General features: G+C 37.6%; 1 pseudogene; it reads left to right on the plus strand.

Moving 5' to 3' along the window:
- Positions 1 to 1,411: 1,411 nt before the first annotated feature.
- LOC102875387 overlaps positions 1,412 to 5,583 on the plus strand; it is a 24,981-nt pseudogene continuing 20,809 nt past the window's right edge.

The raw sequence follows: 5,583 nt of genomic DNA on the forward strand, positions 1-5,583 counted from the left end.
AACAACAACAACAACAACAACAACAACAACAACCTCAGGCACATATTTGGTCAATTTTGTACTGCAAAAGTTGCTAGAACTCTCCAATCTCCTCCTCTTTGGCTTTACTTGTTTAGGTAACAGTAATAATAATAGACCTTCCTTATAAGTATATTGATAATATCTTATCGTCTTATCTAATATCTTTGTTCTTTAGAATGGGTCTTGAAATTTTCTTTTCCCCCCACCCTTCACTACTGAATGTAGCACCATTATTCTGCAGCTTTTCATTCACTGACTAATAGAACAAATGGTTTCTGATAAAAATGGCCCATTCAAGTCCATTTCAGTTCACTTATGCACAAAAAGGTTAATCTTACTGCGTTCCATTTTCTTTTTGACAACTTTCGGATTTCCTACATTTGTACTTAGTACATATCATGTTCCCATTATTAAAGGGGGCTTGCATCTGTTTCTCCTAATTTTGAGTGTTTTTGAATCAAAGCTCTACTTCTACTCATATTTTTCTATTGTTCATCAGATTTTCATAGTCCTGTTATTTCAGAAGTTAATAATCAATTCTGCTTCTTAATCTATCTTATTCTGGAAGCTCTGCTGAAAACTGTCCACCCTGGGTCACATTTCTGACAATTGAAATAATAGTGGCAGAGCTCCCAGCATCACAAAAACCTACTAGTTACCCTAAGGCAGCAAACTGACAGAAATATGCTTTGCTAATAATAGCAAACAATAAATAAGCAAGAAATATATACACCTAAACTACAAAGCATCTAGCAATATGCAATCATTCCATGATCCAATGAACTAATAGATAGGTGTTCTATCTCTAACTATAAACCATGCATAAAATCAGATGTATTAATATCATGGTGTAAGTCAGATTTCTCGGGATTCCACTGAGACCTGAGACATACAAGGACGAATGGGGTCTCAGATAATGGTTTTAAATTAAAAAAAAAAAAAAAGAAAAAGGTAGACATCAGGGTAGTATCCTTTTTATATACCTATTCAATATGTATGCTGAGCAAATCTTTGAAGAACGTGGACTGTTTGAATAAGAATGTGAGATCAGATTCAGAAGAAGAGTCATGAACAACCTGTGTTATGTATAAAACACCCCTAGCTTGCTGAAAGTGAGGAGGACTTGGAATGCTTGCCACAAAAAGAAACAAACAAATAAAAAACCACAAGCAAGAAACCCTAAAGCTTTTTATATAAATTGTATCTCAAATCAAGAAGATAAAAATCCTCACAATTGGACTAATAAATAACATCATGATATATGGAGAAAAAATTGAAGTTGTCAATGATTTAATCTTATTTGAATCCACAGTCAACACTATTTAAACCAACAGTCAGGAGGTCAGGAGACTTATTGCACTGGCAAGTTTGCTGTTAGGGACCTCTCAGAATGACTGAGGATCAAAGGTGTCAGTTTGAAGACAAGGTAAACCTAATTCATGCCGTGGTCTTCTCAATCATTTGTTACACATCTAAAACAAAGAATAATTGATGTTTTTAAGTTGTGGCATTGAGAAGAGCACAGATTATCTCATGGGCTTCCTGAAGAACAACCAGATATGTCTTCTAGAAAGTGCAGCCAGAATGCTCCTTGGAGGCAAGGATGATGAAATTTTATGTCACATACATTAAGCATGTTTCTAGAAGAGGTTATTCCTTAGAAAGGGATATTATTCTTGGAAACTTGGGAGGTTAGAAAAATAGAGGAAGTTTCTTGAAGAGATGAATTAGCACAGCGACTGAAAAGATGCCATAAATTGGATGGTGTTTGTATCTGTTATTTATAGGTTGCTATCTGTTGTTCTAGGTTTTAAACAATAATCTGAATATTATTGTTATGTGTCGTTGGAATAAATTATAAAATGAGAGAAACAAAGAAAATAATAAGGATAATATTCCAATACTGTATAAATGGATGGTTGTTGTTGTTGTTATGTGTCATCGAGTCGCTTGCGACTCATAGCGACCCTATGTACAAGAGCTCTATACGCTCTTCTATCCTGTGCCAACCTAGCCATCTCAAACGCACTTATTCCCACCTCTCTAGTCACAGCAGAATCTATTCATCTCATCAAAGGTCTTCCTCTCCTTCGCCGCCCCTCCACTCTGCCAAAGATGATGTCCCTCTCCAAGGACCAGTCCCTCCTTGCAACATGCCCAAATTATGTCAGACGAAGCTCAGAATCCTTGACTCCAGGGAACATTCTGGCCTCACCCACTCCAGGACAAACCTGTTTTTTCTCCTAGCAGTCCAGGGTATATGAAACACTTTTCTCCCACACCACAGCTCAAAGGCACCAATTCTCTTTCTATCAACCCTAGTCACTGTCCAACTCTCTGATGCATAGCACATAATTGTGAAGACTATAGCCCGCATCAGGTGCACCTTAGTCTCCAGTCTGATATCATTGCTCTTCAGTACTCTTGAGAGGTCCCTCACAGCTGACTTTCCCAATGCAATTCGTTTCTTGATTTCCTGGCTGCTGTTACCAAGAGCGTTGACCGTGGAGCCAAGTAAACGAAAATTGTTAACTATCCAATCTCTTCACCATACTGATGCTGCCAATTGGCCTAGTGGTTAGAATCTTTGTTTTCTTGATGTTGAGCTTCAGTCCAAATAGGAGGCTGTAGTCCTTGATCTTCTGCAGCAAGCGCTTCAGTTCCTCCTCAGTTTCAGCAAGCAGAGTTGTGTCATCTTCATAACGCAGGTTGTTGATGATTCTTCCACCAATCCTGATGCCACATTATTCTTTGTATAGCCCAGCATCTCGGATGATCTGTTCTGCATACATATTGAAAACGTATGGAGACAGAATACATCCCTGACGAACTCCCTTCTTGATTTTGAACCATCCAGTGTCTCCTTGCTCTGTTCTGACAACTGCCTCTTGGTCTAAGTTTCACATTAGCACAATCAAATGTTCTGGGATTCCCATTCTTCTCAGAGTCAGCCACAGCTTATTGTGATACACACAGTCAAAAGCCTTTACATAGTCAATGAAGCACAGATAGACATTCTTCTGGTATTCTTTGCTTTCTGCTAAGATCCATCTAACATTAGTTATAATATCCCTAGTACCACGAACTCTTCTAAATCCATCCCGCACATCTGATAGTTCTCTGTTGACACATTGTTCCAAACGTTTTTTTAATAATTTTCAGCAGAATCTTGCTTGTATGTGATATCAATGACATTGTTCGATAATTTCCACACTCTGTTGGGTCACCTTTCTTTGGGATGGGAACAAATATCGATCTTTTCCAGTCAGTGGGCCAGCTGGCTGTTCTCCAAATTTCTTGGCACAACTTAGTGAACACATCCAGGCCAGTGTCCTTTGTTGAAATATGTCAATTGGTATGCCGTCAACTCCTGGAGCGTTGTTTTTTGCCAATTCCTTCAGAGCAATTTGAACTTCCTCTTTCATCACCATAGACTCTTGTTCATATGTCATTTCATGAAATTTTTTTGTGCCAGCCAATTCCTTCTGATACAGTAACTAATAAAATTAAGAAGGAAAATGCAGTAAAGTTTAATATTTTGAATATTAATATTCAATTCAATATTAATATTAATAATTAAAATTTGAATATTTTCAGTTAAACTATCAAGAAGTTATAAGCTTTTAGAATTTTTACAATACTATGGTCAACTGAGTTTTGACAAGGAGATGAAATCAGTTAAGTAAGGAAATGACAGCCTTTTTAACAAATGGTGTTGGCAAAATTGGAAAAGTATCTGCAAAAGACTCAAGCAAGATTCACACCTCACTCCATAGACAAAAACCAACTCAAGGACCTAGGGCTAAAACCAAGGAATATAATCTTCATTAAAGAAAAGCTTGGAAAAACACTAGAAGCCCTAATCTAAAACATAAACAGTCTTCCAATATCCTGAGAAGCCTACAACAAGGAGAAGATAAAATAAATGAATGGAACCTTCTAAGAATCAAATTCCTATGCACATCCAAAAACTTCTCCAACAGAGTAAAAAGGGAAGCCACAGTCTGGAAAAAGTATTTGGTAATGACATATCAGATAAGGGACTTACATCCCAAATTTATAAAATACTTGAACATCACAAAAAGATAAAAGTAAATGGGCACAGGATATGAACAGACACTTCACCAAAAAAGACATTCAGATGGTTAACAAGCACAGGAAGAAATGTTCAAAATCCCTAGCTCTAAGAGAGATGCAAATCAAAACAACTTTGAGATATCATACACAGCTACAATAAACCAAAACAATATGGTACTGATGCAATAACAGGCACGTAGACCAATAGAATAAAGTACTCAGAAATTAATCATATATGTATGGGTAAGCAGTCATTAGAACAGAGTAAGGAAACACTGCATAGTTCAAACCCAGAAAAGTGATGCGTCCTATGTCCTCAATCTATATGCAGAAGAGATCATTCAAGAGGTTGGACTTTATGATGTGGAAAATGATATTAGGATGAAAGGAAGACTCACCACCAACTTGCACAATGCAGATGACACAACCTTACTTGCTAAAACTGAGGAAAATCTAAAGCATTTTCTTCAGATGGTTAAGGACTGTTGTCTTCAATATGGGTTTGAGTTCAAAACTTAAAAAAACAAATATTCTCACCACTGGGCCAAGTTAGAACAAGTGATAAACGGAGAAGGAATTGAGATTGTTAGCCCCTTCAGTTTACTTGGCTCAACAATCAACACTCTTGGTACCAGCAGCCAGGAAATTAAAAGGCAAATTGCAATGGGAAAGTCATCTGTCAGGGACCTCTACAGAGTACTGAGAAGCATGATGTCACTGTAGAGACTAAGCAGGAAATGACTCGGGAAGATAGCAGGAGCATTGATGCCTTTGAGCTGTGAGAAGAGTGTTGAATATACCATGGACGGCTAAGAGAACAAACAGAGAGGATGAGACCAGGCTGCACTTTGGAGGCATGCAATCTGTACCCTGATCTGATGTACTTTAGACATGTTGCAAGGAGGGACCAGTCCTTGGAGAGGGACATCATTGCAGGGAGCGTGGAGGGACAGCGCAGGAGAGGAATATCCTCAATGAGATGGATTGATTTAGAGAGTGGGATAATGGGGGTAGGTGTGCCAGAGATAATAAGATTGGCACAGAGTGGAGCAGAGTTTAGGACTGTTGTACATAGGGGTCACTATGACTTGCAGGTGACTCAAGCACATAACAACAACAACATATATCTTAACTAAGCAAATATTTTAACCATGTATTAATATTTGCAATACTTCATCTTAAAACATTTAGATGTTCATATTTTCTACTTTATTTTTATAAAGACAGAAATATGTGTGCTTGTGTATGTGTATGGGTATGAAAACTGAATAAACTTGGACTGCCAAAAGAACAAGCAAGTCTGTCATAGAGGAAGTACAAACAGGTTACTCTTCAGAGGCAAGAACGATGAAACTCATGTTGTCAGGAGCGAAAAGTCTTTGGGAAAAGACATGTTGGGAAAGTTGAAGAGATCAGAGAAATGAGAAATAGAAGAAGATCCACATCAAGGTAAATTTATCCAGTGACTATATGTGTTTATATATA

Source organism: Elephantulus edwardii, unplaced genomic scaffold (assembly GCF_000299155.1).
Source record: "Elephantulus edwardii isolate Elephantulus edwardi_28Jun2011 unplaced genomic scaffold, EleEdw1.0 scaffold00385, whole genome shotgun sequence".
Classification (NCBI taxonomy): Eukaryota; Metazoa; Chordata; class Mammalia; order Macroscelidea; family Macroscelididae; genus Elephantulus; species Elephantulus edwardii.